Genomic DNA, 17,575 nt, shown 5'->3' with positions numbered 1-17,575 from the left:
CTTATTTATTTATTTATTTATGGCTGTGTTGGGTCTTCGTTTCTGTGCGAGGGCTTTCTCCAGTTGCGGCGAGTGGGGGCCACTCTTCATCGCGGTGTGCGGGCCTCTCACTGTTGCGGCCTCTCTTGTTGCGGAGCACAAGCTCCAGATGCACAGGCTCAGTAGCTGTGGCTCACGGGCCTAGTTGCTCTGCGGCATGTGGGGTCTTCCCAGACCAGGGCTTGAACCCGTGTCCCCTGCATTGGCAGGCAGATTCTCAACCAGTGCGCCACCAGGGAAGCCCTATATGATTATTTTTTTAGAGTCATTACTATCACACTGGAGCCACACAACTTGAACCCTAAAATACTAGACCAAGGGCTTTCATTATAAACTAAGGTTGTTGGCAAGTAGAATTTCAAATTTGCAAACTGTAATTCTCGGAAAGTATTTACAGCTTGTATATAACAATTTGGTGTATTCACGCAGGAGTCAGTTAAAACAGCAAAAACCCAGTATGCGGAAGCAAAGAGCAACTGACAGTGCAAAAGATTAGAAAGTCAATATCAAACAGACCTATAGGAATACTTGGCAAATACTTTAGAAATTTTACCATCAGAACTTTGAACAATTCTAGATTAGACATTCTCTGCAGTTAGCGTATTAGTGCTGATATGAAGAATTAACTGGTTGGATCTGAGGCAGCATAAATGACTATGGGATGAAGGGAAAGAGCTAGAAAGATGAGAAAAGAGGAGAACTGAATGGAACCAGTGCAGAGACATATTCCTGGCAAGGCCTGCATGAGTAACTAGGGGTTAGGGATTTGAGATTATCAATATACTTATCCTTATATTCGTATAATATTTGTAGCACTCTACTGAGTGTTAAAAACACAGATTCAAGACTAATATCATTTAAACTCATGAAAAAAGGCATCCTCAATCAGGACTAGGCTTGGTCAGGTCCTCTTCTGACTGGCAGCAATAAAACATACACATGTAAGATAAATATTCAGTAAAGTTTAGATAGCCTGTTCCACAGCATAAGATTAGTTTTCAGCACATTTATTTTGTTTTCTAATTAAACTGGATGCTACTGCGCCTGTTCAGAAAGAGGTGCCCACCTGAGCGGGTATACAAGGCAAACAGTTTCTCTTCTGAGGGCTGATCAGCGTTTTTTCCAACTACAAAGTGAAGAAATATAAAAATAGATACTTATATATTTATACACACACACACACACACACCCCCCCCCGCAAACCTGGAGCTCCTACTTAGGGAAGCCCTCGGTAATATTAAACATGAGAAAATTTTATACTATTAATGGCTTCAGCTTGAATTGTCTTATTTTTAAAAGTTAACCATATGCCCAATTTTGTACTTATTTTTGGTAACAAATCACTCATTATATCTACCACCCTACACACAGTGTGTTTTGATGCCACAGCTCAGAACTGCTATTTTATTGAATGACCTGAAAACATCAAGACTTTGCATTGTTGCATTGCATTGTAAATATATATATAAATATATAATATAATTAGTGTATTAATCTTGTCCTCTAAACTAGATTACTCCCATAAGACTTTACTTTTTCATCTATAGCCATCCAAGTGTTCTATAAATATAATTACCAGTCAACAAATGAACAGGCTACCACTATTTTCTTGTATACAACTTAATAGCATATAGTTACTCTTTAGTTATTTAGTTCACATGGTTACATGTTTTCAGTAAACTACAGAGCTATGAATAAAGCAGTGATGTCTACACTTTACTTCTGGAAACTGTCACATGAACCAAGGTCTATAAAACTATAAAAAGTGTTCCTCAGGACTAGCCTGATTCTCAACCAAATATTTATATCCTAATAAGGGACTACCTGTGTCTTCAGCATTGGTAAGAAAACCAGTTAGAATAATATAAAGAACAAACCAGAGGATTTCCTTTAGGTGGCCCTACTCATATTTAGAGGCTGCTGTAAGTTTAGTGTAAAGAGTCTCCTTCTGCAATTGTGTATCCAGCAGTCACTCTCATACGTAGTGTCTACTTTGGGGGAAAGTCTGACAATGGTGAATGTCAGTCATTTTTCACAACAAATGAAAATCACATCTTCATTTCACATTCAAGAGTGTATCTACACAGATAAGAAACAAAAAAGGGAAGCAGCCAATAAAACGGGTCCAAAAGCTTTTATGTAGTTTGGTAAATGTGTTGTTTACAGCTGCATTATAGTTTAATGAGTGCAAAAGGAAAAGCAATCAAATAGCCTTGAAAAATTAATTTGTGAAGGCCACCATTTAGAAATAGAAGAAGTGTTGTTTCATGGTCTATCTTAACATCACAGTGTTTGTATGCGAAGTGTCTTCAGGATAAAAAAGGTTTTCCTCATCACAAGAAAAATATCATTAAAAAAAAATCTAACAGTTGAACTAATTCTTACTAACTAAGATGATTTACATCAAACCATTTAGTTCTAAAGTCCCTCCAAGTCATTATATATAATCAGCCAGAGATAACCTTAGAGGCAAAGTGAAGGGACAGGGGCAGTGGTAACTTTCATGATGAAATACTTTATCTCCATACTACCAAAATATTTCCCATCAAATTATCAGGGGCCTAAAACTTGACCATGACATTCTTTTTTTTTAGGGACAGAATAGCATTTCTTCTGGAAAGCTTTAAAATATAACAGAATAAGGCTACCATAAACAAAAATGAATGTGGCTAAATAGCTTACTGATAATAGTTTGTGTTTCTCCTCCCTGAAATGTCCCTCAAGTTTCACTTTCTATAAATGTCAGGCCTTTTCCTGATCTCTTTTCCTAAACGTCCCAAAGCAGAAGCTGCCTGAAAGATACCTGGAGTATACTGTCATAAGCCTAAGCTCACGGAAAAGGCATGTCAAATGACATTGAGGGCAGCTAGTGGTGACAGGGAGTGCCCTCTCAGTTTCCAGGGGCTGCATCCAGAGTAGGTGTTGAGACCTCAGCAGGGAGGCATGGCTCTGGGGTACACCTAGAGCAAGGCTGGACCCCAGAACCACAACTCCCAACCTGAGCAAAGCTTCTCTGAAACCCGTCCTGGGTCCTACTGCAGAGTCATCAGACTTCAAGGTGAAGAAATCTGCTCAGACCAAGCTGCCCAGGGCAGCCTCCTTCCCAGCTTTTTGAACACCGTTAAGCCTCCCAGATTTAGGTGAACTTTTGGAAGGGGAGGAGGCCACAAAACTGGCTGAAAGGAAATGGCGGACCAAGTGGGATGAAAGACTGCAGTGGACTGAATTTCCCTCAAAGAAGTTAAAGTGGATCATCCGCGTGCAGCTGGGGCTCTGGCTCGAATGTCAGACATGTTACACGAGCAATAGGCACAAGTAAGCAGTTTGCAAATACCAAAAAATAATGTTCGATATCCCTGTAAAAATATATTAAACTTACTCAATATTCAGTTTACCTAAAATGTAAATTAATACATTGAGATGTTATTAATCATCTATCAGTGAAGTTGCCCCAATATTATAGAACTCAGTATTCCTGAGGGTTCATAAAAACCAGCACTCAGCTAACACACAGCTAAAACATAGTAAAAGATAATAAGATCTTCCTGGGAGCAATCTGATATGTATCAAAGCTCTTAAGTCATAGGTATATCTTGGCCAAACAGTTCTATCTCTAGGCATTTGTCCTAAGGAAATATCTGTAAATACCGAGAGGTAGCTATTTATTTTCACTGCAGTATTGTTTATACAAATTCAGTGTCTACCAGCATAGACCTGGTTAACCAAATGTCATTTCAGTGAAATATTATGTATCTACTAAAATGATTTTGTAGAAATTATTGAAACTACAAGAGATTTCCATGATCTGTTGCTAAATGAAACAAGCAGGTTGTAAGTTTCTGTTTATGTCCTAATTACATTTAAAAAACAAAAAGAATATTTTAAAAAGGAGGCTAGCACTACCTGTATCACTGGCTCATTTTACTGCAGGATTTCAAAGGTGAATGAGAGGGTTGGTCCTTTGGTATTTCAAGACTGACAGGGAGGGAAGTACACTTCTAGATTAGACTGTTAAAAAATAGTGCTGTGTTAGTGTCAAACTAAGTGTCCTGAGAACACAGAACAACTTAGTCCACTGAAAAGGGAAAGAGAATGCTTCAGAGATGTGACTTTCACTCCACAGAAATGGATTAAGCTGCTGCTATGTAACAGGCTGTATTCCAGATCCTGGTAATCAAGAGGAAGTTCCTGCCCTTTTGCAGTTCACATTCTGGTGGTGAAATGATAGTTCACACACGAGCAGGTGACTCTGTCTGTCTGAAGTAGTTGGTACAAAAAAAAAAAAAATAACACAGGCTAAGGGAAGAGAGCAACACACACTGGGGTGGGATGATGTCTGATAAAGTGGTCAAGAAAGGCCTCTGGTAACACTGGAGAAGTGACCTCAGTAAAGGGAGTGAGTGAACCATGCAAAGATCTGGCAAGTTTGGAATTTTAGGGACTAACAAGAAAACCAATATGATGGCAGGGGAGTAAATGCCGCAAAGAATCACAGGAAATGAGTGTGAGAGACAGGAGCGACCAGACTGTGTAGAGCAAAGTAGGCATGGTAAGGAGTTTGGAATTAATTTTTCTTTTTTGGTAGTAAAAAAAATCACAGTTTCAACATCAGATGCCACATGTTGCTTTGACTCATATCATTTCCTTGGTGTTAACCAGCAAAGCATCAAACAGCCTCTGGGAACTGCACAAAATATGGAACACCTCATCAATGTGTGTCATCCTTGCGTGGGGGCCATGCTAATCCTCTCTGTGTCATTTCAATTTTAGTGTACGTGCTGCTGAGGCAAGCCCTGGAATTTCTTTTGACTAGGAAGGAACACGACAGAGGATTTTAAATAGAGGTACAACATGATCTCACATATTTTTACAAAAACACTGGAGAGCTTGGCTGGAAAACTGACTGTAGGGGGAACAGAAAACAGGGAGACCACGTAGGAGGTTATTAATACTCCATGGCTAAGACTAGGGTGAAAGAAGTGGAAACAGTGAGATGTGGTTAGATTCGGAATATCTCGCAGATAGGTGACTGATGGATTGGGTATGTTCTGTTTGATTGAAATGCTAGGGCAGGAGAGTATGGAGGACTAATTTAGAAAGACTGGCCAGAAAGGAGGTCATAGACCAAGCCTTGGCAAGAACACCAGATATCTAGTACCTTCCCTGAGAAGAAAGTAAAAGAAAACTTGGAAGAATGCCTTGAGGAAAGCAAAAAAAGGGCAAAAACAAAACCAAAAAACTCTTCTATTTCAATCATGTTTTCAATAAAAGAGAAGAAAAAGATTTTAAATAACTATTTAAAATAAGTAGCTTGCTTTCCATAGATATTTAAAATATTTGATCAATAAAAATTAAATTCTATGTTGCTTTCTACACAGCTTTGACATTAGGAGTTAAAAGTTAGATTTTAAGGTATAAATACAAATAGCTAATTTCTGAAACATTCTATAACTGAAGGTGTTTAACTTATTCAGATTTCTTGTTATATAACAAATTTTTACTTCCTTTCTACATCTGTTCACTTGTATATTTTCCCTTCAAGCTTAAAGAGGTCATCCACACACACTGTAATAACATTTCAGTGGAAGGTAATTAATTTGATAGGCTACAACCACATCTTAAGCTCCATCTGGGCAAATTGCTTAGGCTGTTACATTGCATTGCTGTACTAAAGTCAAAGTCAAGTTAAAGCCAACATCTTACTACAACTCTTCTCCATCCATAGTATCAATTTATGAGAAGAGAATTCAGATATTTTATTAAAATGTCTAAGGAAGTTGCGGTGAAGTAAGCAGAAATTTTGTTTGGATCAAATGTATAATTAAATTGCAGATAAATGTATCCTAAAATTTACTTTAAAATTATGTAAATCATTTTTAAATATCAAAATAAGCTATTTTTAGACTTCAGAATTATAACACAGAATTTATCTTTGACTCACAAATTAAATAGAAAAATATCTGTTTGTAATTAAAACAATGAACTTTTAGCAGTTCATTAAATTTATCCGTTGATTTCCTTAATCCAACAAATATTTATTGGGAACTGTGTTAAGCTCTAGGATGAAAATGGTGAATAAGGACATAACCCTTGCCCTCCTGAAGAGTCCAAAACTGTAGCTGTTAGGAGTACAACACAAATAAGGGCTGTACATTTCACTGAGAACTAGTTGAAGTATTCAGGAAAGGTTTCCAAAAGAACTCCTGCTTGCTCTAACAATCTGAGAGCTGTGTATGATTAACTAGTTGTATGATCTAGTTGGAGGGTAGACAAAAGTATCTGAAGTAGAGACACAGCAAAGGTAAAATCTCTGTAGCAAAAACACTGCATGAGCCCAGGGTGAGGGAGACAGAGAGAAGGAGTAGAGGTGGGCCATGCGAAAAGTTCGGAGGGGTAGAGCCCGCCTGGCGAAATAGATTACATGAAGGAATTTGTCCTTATCTGCTTTGTCAATATCGCTCTGAGGGTTGTGTGGATAACGGTTGTAATGGGAACAGAAGGGATGCAGGCAGATTAATCCAGGCTTTTAAAAGAGAGTGATGGGGCTGATAATGGAGATGAAGATTAGTGGACTGACAGAAGGGATATTTAGGTAATACAGATAGGGTTACATGATGGATAGGAGAGGGATGGGGTGTGAGATAGAGGTCACAAAGGTGACCTCTAGGTTTCTGATTCTGAAACTGAGACAAAGCTGGTAAATAATAGAAAAAGAAAGACCAGATTAAGGGGGGAAGAGCATGAGCTCAGTTTTGAGACTGAGGTACCTTTGAGACATCTGAGCTGTCAAAGATGTGGTTTGTTAGGTTGACTCAAGAGGCCTGAGGTAAGGTAAAAGAGTATTTCAAGAAGACAGAAGTAGTCAATTATGTCAATTGTTGAAAATATCCAGTGGATTTAATGACACAGAGATCATTGGTAAGTTCAGTAAGGTGTATTTCTATGGCATAATAGGTCTTAAAGCCAGAAGGAGTGGGGGGAAATTTGGGGAGTGGAGCGAGGAAATGGATACCCTCAGTCAATAGTCTGGCTCTGAAGGGGAGGGAAAGTGACCATGTCAGCAGAAGGGAATGAGACATATTGAGTGTTTTGAAAAAGAAAACAGAAAGTCAAAACATAAATCACAACTGGGCATAAAAATTAATGCGTAGGGCTTTTTTCTCCCCTTAGTTTAACTGAAAATTAGAAGAGAAAACCTCAAAATTCCATTTCTAGAGTTCTTAGGTAACTTTCCAATTATGGTCATGGCCAAATTTAAACCAGTCCAGAATTCTTTAAACTGTGTCTTTTCCTCCTGGGTGCCCTAACAGCACTTGATTCCTGCTTTTGTTGTGACACTTACCATATGTACTCTAATTACCACTTGTAATCTCTTCTAATTGTAAACCACTTTATGGGAATTGTTTAGTCAACAATTTGCTAAGGGCCAGATGCATAGTAGGTGGTCATAAATGCATGAAAACGTTAAATATCTTGGAAAAGCAAACACTCAAAACGTACTTCATAAACGCATGCTCTCATTGGGAAGTCCTGTCACCTTAATGAGGGCGTAGGTTTCAGTGGGTAAATCTGATTACATCATGAGGCCCGAGTGATACCCCGAATGTCACCCCTGGCACTGTTGTCAACACCTCCTCTATACAAGGGGAAAAAAAGAAGGCACAATTTTTATCAGCCTTCTGTGGTCCATAAGACGGCACCACAAGTTCGTAGAAAATAGTTTCCAACAGGAAACTTTAGATGGATAAAGTGGTCCACGTGATCACCATTTAGGGAATCAGTGCCATTGGAAAGCCCCTGAATCTTAGCTATTAGCAACAACTCCAACCATTTTCTTGTGCTGTTTGTGCAAATGGGTGCTTCTTGCTTGTCATGAGAATTTGCTGGATCACTCCAGCCCAAACTGCTTAGCAACAGCCTGGAAAGTGGCTATGCTGATTGGTCCCCACAGAGCTGGCCTTGGCTCACAGAGCTCAGGGCTGACACTCGTGCTGCAGAAGTTTAAACCCCATGGGGATAGTCAGGAAAGCTGCGCTGTGAGAGTGGAAAAGCAGGAGCCCCAGCAACAGCTGCTTTGCAGCTGGGTCACAAAGGAGAGCAAGCAATCCCTCGACACCATAAAAGGTAGCGGATGATGGGAAGGCAATCTCTGTGCCTCCATTTGTCACTGGCAGGGTGCCACTGGCTCTCAAATCCAAATGCTCTCACAAGAGGATAAAGCCAGATGTAAATAATTCGCTAATTTTATACTTTTTTTTTGGTAGAAATCTTCAGCAGTAAAGGACATAGAGGCTTATTTAATTTATTTAGACACAAAATTCCTTGATGATTGAACCAGGGTGCTGAATAAAGCACTGGATTCAGTCACAGAAACCTGAGTTCTAATCTGGTTCTGATACCAAGAAGGTGAACCACCAAAGAAAACCCCTAATTTGGAAAGGTTTCATTTTTCTCCTTTGCCAATCAAAGGACCTGGGTTAACTGAACTCTACTGGTTACAATTCTCTGTTTAAAAAATGGAATTCAATTCAGGGAAGTCATCATTGGTTAAAAATTCAGATTAAAGGCAAGTTAAGCTCTTAATTCATGTCATACTCCTTTGCTTCCATTGCCTTCCCAATTCATGACAGAGAAAAGGAATTGGCCTTCCCCCAGATCCAGCCAGCCGACACTGAGACTGGGGATAGTAGCTGAGACCTAAAATCAATTGTAGTTTAATGTACCAACAAATGAAACTAAATGAAGTTGGAATAAATGATCCATTTATCTTCTTCTGAAAGGACTTTCAAAGTAAAGATACCTATCAAAGGCAGAATGTCCTAGAAAGGTTCTTACGCCAATTAGACCACATACATATTGAAAGTGTATACCGTGCTTCTGGTTTTGTAAGTAATTCTTGGAAGTAATTCTGGTTTGCCTGAAACTATTCTATGTCCACTGTTCCAGTGGAAAGATAACAGCACCCCCTTCCTGGTTTGAACAAATATTCTATAGTTACCCTAATTCTTGTTTCCCTCTCACAAGTATTCACCTAAATCAGATGAGTCCAACAATGGCTTTATGATGCTGAGATGTCCCAGCAGATGAAACCAGGAGGCTCCATTAGCAGCATCGGTGAGATCTCAGCTTTCTATTCCCGCCCCACTCCTAACAAAGAAGGCATGAACAAAGACATCCTTTCACAGCACAAGACCATGTGATCTTTGTCAAGAGTAATGAAATTTCCATTCATCTCTGCTTCCCCAAAACAGATTTTTTCTGGGTGTCTGTTGTCCTAGCACGTTGCAATTTTACTTTGTCTTTACAGGTTATATGATAAGAACAGAAACATTATAAAAGCAGCTTACTATGTGCCAGGTGCTGTTCCAAGAGCTTTCTCTGTATCGTCACATTAAATCCTCATATTACACCTGAGATATTATTATTATCCATTTTACAGAATAAGAAACTGAGTGACAGAGGGGTTAAGTACCTTGCCCAAGGTACAGAAGCTTGATTTGGCAGAGCTGAGGTTCAAACAGAGACAATCTGGCTTCACAGTTTGTGGTATTGCCTTATCGACTTGGTTCAGAAGTTTACTACCAGGAATCATTACGTTATTTAAAGACGAGCTTTATGGAGTAGGTCCACCCATACGTTCATGCACCCACCCATCCATCCCTCATCACGTATTCAGAGGGCATCTACCATATGCCTAGCATCGTGTCAGGCACTGGATAATGAAAGGACTGCTGCTCTTTAGACTGAATAATATGATAACTCTGGAAGTGGGCGTTTACCAATTGCAAGATCATACTCGAAAGGGCTCTCGTTAGACATATGCATCCTACATAAGGAGAAAACAGAGACCAACGCATCTATTGTGCCTGAGTGAGTTCGGGGAGGTCTCATAAAAGAGGTGGCATACTTCAGCTGGCTCACAGATGGAGGAAAAGTTGGCCAAGCATCAAGACAACAGACTACCTGCTAAGTCCAAGTGCTGGTGACTTACAAGTTCTCTTTACAAGATCCAAAATAAGAATATTGTTTAGAAAGTCAGTCTAATGGAGAAAATGTTCCTTGTTTTAACAACATTAGAAGTCCCTGTAGCTTACAAAGGTTCATTTGATATCAACCAACTCAAAACACATCTATTTGAGAAAATAAGGTTATTTAACAACTCCAGTTACCAAATTTCTACTTTCTGTCAGTCTAATGATTCTTGAGCCACCTTCTGTGAATAATAATTATCTGTGACTTACAAAGAAAGAAAGATCTATTGAAAACAGCATTGTTTAGTATGCAATGCTCATTCACTTTAATTTCTAGAGTGTGAAGTGACCAGAGGTAGTACATATACAATTACAGGAAACTTTAATCTAGGCAAAAATGGGAAAAATACACACACACACAAACACACACAGCAAATGGTCAGAGGCTGGCACATTACCAGCAGAACAAGTTTGTATGTATAAATACATATGACAAGCATATCGCCGAACTGGATCTTTCCCAAGTCCTAGCAGAATAGTGTGCAAGTAAGAAGCATACACACTTGGGTTTTGGCATTATCACAGAATAAGATTCTCTCTTTCTCTTTCTTACAGTAAGAGAAAATGCATAATGTCACAAGAAGATGTGGGTCACTAACAGGAAAAAATCGAGTACAGAGGTGACATGGAGATGGAAAATAGAAAGTCTGCCTCTAGATAGAAAATTTAATAGTGGTTCAGCTCAGGGCTAAATTATCACCGTCAACATCTCAGACCCTCTTGACCTTGGTAGCAAAAATGTGCCATGAAGGCTGCATAGAACTCATTAGACATCAACCTCCCAAATTGTCTTCGTCACAGTCTGCTGTGTAATTGACACCTGAGTCGACAGGTTTATCTGTGAGATTCAAGAGGGGCTGAATTGACACTCCCAATCACAAGAGCATCTTTAAAAGCCATGCGGAGGTCTACAGGAGGGTGGTGGAACACTCCTTGCATGACTGCTATAAATACAAAGCAGCCTTTGGAAGAAACATATTGATCTATTCAACTTCTAAAAATGGAATACATGTGCACGTTGGGGTATATGGTGCCATGCCATGAAAAACACAAACATGGCACTTTGAAGACTTGGGGGAAAATATAAGCTATTAAATTACTAAATCATTTAAAGCGGTATTAATTTTTAAATAAGCATAGATACGTTATAAAAAGAGAAGCAACAGCATAGAGGAAAGATTGCAGGCTTAGGAAGCAGATAGGCCTGAGTTTGATCATCTCCTCAAGAACGATCCCTAAAATAGCCAGGCTACTTGGGCAAATTGTTTAATGTCTCCAGAAATTCAGCACCTTATAGAGATAAGATGATACCTCCTGATAAGGTTTATAACTGAGACAGTACATGTCAAGCTTTTACAACAGCGCATGGCATATAATAAGTGCTCAACAAATGTTAACTGTCATGATGACTGTGCAATAGGAGCAGCAGTAGCTCTCATGCAATATCTTAAAAGGATTAAATGAAGTAAAATACATTTTTAAAAGCATAGCACAGCAACACATTGTTAGCACGCAAAGAAAAAGTTCTCCTCCTAACTAGACCTCTTATACCTAAATCCATTTACTCAAAGGTGGCTCATGGAAGTAGATGACTATTTTTCATGTATTTTAAGCAGCACTCTTGTAACACACCCACGTTAAGAACTTTGTGATCCCAAATACTTTGCTATCAACCAAATTATCTCTTGTTCTTGAATGTCTTAGAATATCACAGGCAAAAATTGCCTTTGAGTTCAGAGAATTTGAAGAAAAGAGAAAACAGGGAAAATACCAAAGCTCGAAACTGAAGTTACAGTAAAAAGTACTTATGACCACTTCTGATCAAACTGGAAAACCCATATAAATACTGGTGACAGTTTAAGGATATATTTCCCCTTATTCAGAAATATGTACTTTCCAAAAGGTCCATTTTCACTTTGAAATCTTGACATGATTTGGCAAGCTCATGTTGAACTAGTTAGTGTGGCTTAAGCTGTTACCAATCTTAGAACAATAAGAAAGTAGAAGAATTATAGCTGACTCTTCACTATTGCAATATTCAGATACTTCGTATTTCATGGAAGCAAAACTTGAGTTAATCAAAATATCATTTTATTCAGATCTGTCCTTCTTCACACTTCTTTTTCAAAGTAAATGCCAAATATTATCATATTAATATTTTTTATTTTGTTTCTAAAAACATAATAATGAAATAAGAAGTACTGGATAGGCAATGGAGGGAAAATAAAAGGAGGTACAGACAACACCCAGAGAAGACATTATTTTCAGCAAATAGCTTTTGTACTGAAGGATAAGCAAGAAACAGAGTAGAAAAGACAGTTTTTGGTGTTGCTGGACTTACTAGATTAATGATCAGATGAAGTTAGAAAAGCATAAGGAGACTAAGCTAAGTGCCTAAACAAGGGTCACTTAAAATAAATCATATTACCTTTAAGAAAGATTTTATACAACAGGAAATATTCAGTCTTTCTGGGATAGTGACTGTTTTAGATTTGGGCGGCTTACAAGAATAATAGTAATCCATTCATTTCACAAATATTTGGATATCTGAGGTGTCATGATGAAAAGAAAAATTCCTCAGAATTCCAAATAAAGATTTCTTAAATGTCTTTTAGTACAGTAGCTATTTTACTATTTGTTTCAAATTGAGTAAGTGAGATTGTGTTAATACTTTCTAACATCACAAAGGAAGTTCAGCAAAACTATAGCAAAACCATGAAAAGAAAAGCTTGCTTCTTTTATAGTCATCATCAGTGTAAATTCAACCTAATCACTTCTCAGTGAAAATATTTCATATTGCTCTCCAGCCCAATCAAATTCATGTATCAAGCTGACTCTTCAAGTAAAATTATAGATATTATGAGAGTTTATATAAAAGATATATTATTATTCCTGGCTGCCATACATGATACTCAGTAGTTAAAAAAAAAACCCCAAAACCAAAAGATTATCTGTATTTTATTGTACCTGTCAGAAGAGCACATATTCATTATCATCACTATCGCTGTTCATGAAATTCTACAAAGTCCCCTGAAATGAATGATTTATATTATGCACTCTACTGAGATTACATTCCAAGGCTATCAGAGCAAAACAGATAGCCAGAAGATCATGCTTTGCTATGTCACCAAACAGAAAAAAATAAAGGAATATATTCAATTTTGTGTTTTTTCATTTCTATCTTTCAATAGTAATCAGGATTTCTATATTCGTAGGATTACCATATCATTTTTACTGAGACAAAAAAAAAAAGAAAGAAATTTCACTCCCCAAAATGTTGTTATCCAATTATTTGACCCTTTAAATTCACTCTTCAATCCCTTTTTAATGCTGAGGACTTTGACATTTTTAACCAACAGAACAAAAAATAAGTTCTCATATTTTTTATTTACTTGAACTTACTTAAAACATCACTTTTTTTCTCCTTCCTAATTACTTGTATAACCCCCTTGCCATTTATTCCTTCAAACTTTTATTGTTCCTTTCTCTCACCCTCTCCTTCCACCATGCAACACTGAAATAATGTGTCCAGCAAATAGTTATTGCTGTACGAGACCCTCCCTTGGCATCTGAAAAAAATAAGTAAGACCGAGCTGCTCTCAGCCTAGTGGGGAAGACAGACATGAAAATGACTAACAGTAACAGAAGGTGATGGAGCCACTTTCATGAGAGCACAGATAACAGAAGAATCAAGTCAGTGGGGAAGGGTAGTGATGTATCAGTGCTATGCCCTGACAGAAAACTTTTATGTGAATTGGGCCAATCTCTGCTTCAGAGTCATTTCATTTACATTCATTCAATAAATATTTATTGAATAACTATGTGCCAAGCACCAAGCTAGTATAGTAATGAAGAGACAGGGTCTCTACTCTCACTGCCTAAAAAAAGCAACCAATAGTAATACATTAGTATTCAGCTATCACAGATATTCACGTGCAATAAGAACCCTGGAAGAGAAGCATGAAGGCTGCCTGGAAGAATCAGTCACTGTTTTATGGAACATATTGTTAAAGATGAAACTGGATGGATGGATAGGGCTTTGCCAAGTGGAGATAAAGGAAAAAGATATTCTAGGCCAAGGCAGCAAGCAGCATGCTTGGAAAAGACAAAGAATGAATAGATTCTTTCTTAACATACTTAGGGAGCCATTAGAAGTTTACTGTTGTGGGGGGATAATGGCTGATGAGTTTTAATGAGAAAGGCTGTGGCCAAATAATAAACAATGTTCCATGTCACACAAAGACATAAAGATTTTACTGAATAAGAATCATGATATTGTTCTTACTGTTAATTGCTAACAGTTATTGAGTCCTTACAACATACATACCTGGCAGTATTCTAAATGCTTTTATAATACATTTAGACTCACTTAACTTCTGGACCCTCTCAAGAAGGAAATAGTTTTGCCCTCATTATACAAACAGGCAGAATAAGATAGAGAGAAGTTAAATAACATAACCAAGATCACTGAGCTAATAAGTGGTAGAACATGCCAGGCAATCTGGAGCCAGTATTTATATATTACGGATGCATCCCCTCTAAGGTGATGGAGTGCTAATGGAGAAGGGAGGCAAGCTATGTGATCAAATATATTTTTCTAAACATCTGTTTCTATACCTTTGAAATACTAAGAAAATAACTACTGAGCATTTACTACATACATTACTCTTCGAGCCACAGGAAAACAAAAATATACAACACGTCCCATGAATACCTGCAATTCCCAGTATATTCAGACGTAGATTGAGATAAAGAACCAGAAATAGAGAGACAGTCACAGTCAAGATCTGCTTATCTGATGCAGAAACCAATGGAGCCATGAACAGGTAGGCATACTTTAAGTGGTACTTTTGATGACTTGCTGGAGGCGGACTGTGGACTAGCTTGAGAGTGAGAAATTCCTGAAGGCCAGTCTTGAGTGGGTGGGGGGTCCCACTCTTTCACAGTCTTTATTTCCAAGAACCCAACCAGGTTCTCATAGTGGAGAACCAAAAATGATCCCCTCCTGGTGAGGGCAAGGGAAGAAGAGTAATCCTTGTGAAATACATCCAGAGCCTTCTCAATAACAAAGGCCTGACTCTCCAAGGTAAAAGACTTTACTAGAGCCTTTTAAAGAGCTGTGGCAAAAAGGCACTCTCTGACTTCGTCCTCCTCTAGCCTTCTTGTCTCATCTAAGGTGGTGAGGGGGGGGGTAGCTCTACAAGCAGAAAAACATGTGAAGGTCATGGGACAGAGACACAGGCTGAATCAAAGACTGAGATTTAACTGAACGATTATAGAACATTCCCCCTCCACCATACCTAACACCCCTACGACAGGGCTCCAGTATGATAATACTGAATATACCTGAAACAGCTTCAAGACACACAGTCTCTCTGAGAAAGAGTATTAAGGAAAGCTTAACACCAAGATGGAGATAAAAACAAGGACACTAGAGAAATTTGAAGCTGCTAGCACAAATAGCTACAACAAACACTAAACAATTCTGAAATCCCAGCCAGATTAACATAAATCTTCATATTAGAGGCCTAATAATTTGAATTCCTATTACGAATTCAACATATCCAACATTCAACAAAAAAATTACAAGGCATGACCAAAGGAAAGAAAAACATAGTCCGAAAAGACAAAGCTAGCCTTGGAACCATAATAAGATGTTGGAATATGAAACAGATGTTGGAATTGTCTGACAGGGAACTTAAAATACCTATGATTAATATGTTAAGGACTCTAATGGAAAAAGTAGACAACATTCAAGAACAGATGTGTAATGTAAGCAGAGAGAAATTCTAAGAAAGAATTAAAAGGAAATGCTAGAAATCATAACAGACATGAAGAATGCATTTGATGGGATCATCAGAAGACTCAGCATGACCAAGGAAAGAATCAATGAGTTTGAAGATAGGTCAATATAAACTTCCCAAACTGAAATGTAATGAGAAAAATGAATGAAATGTACAGAACATCCCAGAACTATAGGAAAATTTCAAAACATGTAACACATGAGTAACTAGAATATCAGAAGGGGAAGAAAGACAAGAGGGCAGAAGAAATATTTAAAGTAATAATGATGTTGAACGTTCCAAAATTAACAATAGACGCCAAACCATAGATTCAGAAAACTCAGAGAACACTAAGCCAGATAAATTCCAAAAATAATAAGCCTAGGCAGAGTATGTAAAAACTGTAGAAAACTAAAGGCAAAGAGAAAATCTTAAAGTCAGAGGGGAAAAAAAAACACCTTACCAATGGAGCAACAAGGTTAAGAATTTCATTGGACTTCTAATCAGAAACCATCAAGCAAGAAGACAGTAGAGTAAAACACTGAAAATGTTGAGAGAAGGGAGAAACTACAAAACTAGAATTTTATATCCAGCAAAATTTTCCTTAGAAAGTGGAAGTAGAAATAAAGACTTTTTGGACAAATAAAAACTGAGGGAATTCACATTATCATCTCAATTGATGCAGGAAAAGCATTTGACAAAATTCAATAACGTTTCATGATAAAAAACACTCAAGAAACTAGTAATAGAAAGAAATTATGTCAACATAATAAAGGCCATATGTGAAAAACCTATAGCTAACATCATGTTCAACAGTGAAAAACTGAAAACTTGTTCGATGGGTAATGAGTTTCAGTTTTACAAGATGAAAAGTTGTTTTGCAAGATCTGTTGCAAAACAATGTGCACATAGTTAACACTACTGTATTATATACTTAGAAACGGTTATGATAGAAATTTTTGTTTTCTTTTTTTACTACAATAAAAAAAATAAGGTGGAAAAAAAAAACAGAGAAGGAAGAAGCCTCTGGTAACAAATAGAAAACAGTTACAAAACTGGTTGATATTAATTCAAATATATCAATTATCACTCTAAATATGAATGGTCTAAATGTACCAATTAAAAGATAGAGATTGCAGAGTGAATAATGATAATAACAAAGGGCCCAACTATATGTTGTCTACAAGAAATCTACTTTAAATATAAAGACTCTGATAGGTAAAGCAAAGGGACAGATATAGATAAACCAGGCTAACACTAATCAAAAGAAATCTAGAGTATTAATTTCAGACAAAGAAGACTTCAGAGCTAGGAAAATTATTACAGTTTCTCCCACACTATTTGCTTACTTAATTTTTTCTAAGGAAAACCTAGACGTGCTAATGTCTATGGAATACACTTGGGGAATATATTTTGTACCTTCTGGGAATACTGCTTTAATAGAAACTATCAAAGCAATAATGGCAGTGGTAAAATCTTCTTGGTACCCTTAAACTTCACTGTATTTGAAATTCCCCATCTTATAATCAAGTAAAAGCAATCCTTGTCATGTAGCATTACTATTTGAATCAGCTTTGTTATAATTAAAGGGTATCAAATTTAATAAGTGCCATGTATACACAATTATTTATATAAATAGGTTGAGAACTGCTGAAGTAGTGAGGGGGAGAGGATGGAGGACCCCACTTCCACACAAGTGGAAACAGAGTGGAGAAGATAATT

The 17,575-nt window shown here is 37.5% G+C and overlaps 1 protein-coding gene and 1 non-coding gene across 7 annotated transcripts in view; both read right to left on the bottom strand.

The window, feature by feature from the left end:
• TMTC2 (transmembrane O-mannosyltransferase targeting cadherins 2) overlaps positions 1 to 17,575 on the bottom strand; it is an 889,490-nt gene that overhangs the window by 565,371 nt on the left and 306,544 nt on the right. The window lies entirely within an intron of this gene.
• LOC118902892 lies at positions 4,729 to 4,833 on the bottom strand. Its single transcript, XR_005021613.1, has one exon. It is a non-coding gene; the product is annotated as a U6 spliceosomal RNA (small nuclear RNA).

The sequence above is a fragment of the Balaenoptera musculus genome, chromosome 10 (genome assembly GCF_009873245.2).
Source record: "Balaenoptera musculus isolate JJ_BM4_2016_0621 chromosome 10, mBalMus1.pri.v3, whole genome shotgun sequence".
In the NCBI taxonomy this organism is placed as follows: Eukaryota; Metazoa; Chordata; class Mammalia; order Artiodactyla; family Balaenopteridae; genus Balaenoptera; species Balaenoptera musculus.
The sequence above is the reverse complement of the archived record's forward strand: the minus strand, read 5'-3'. Positions and strand labels throughout refer to the sequence as shown.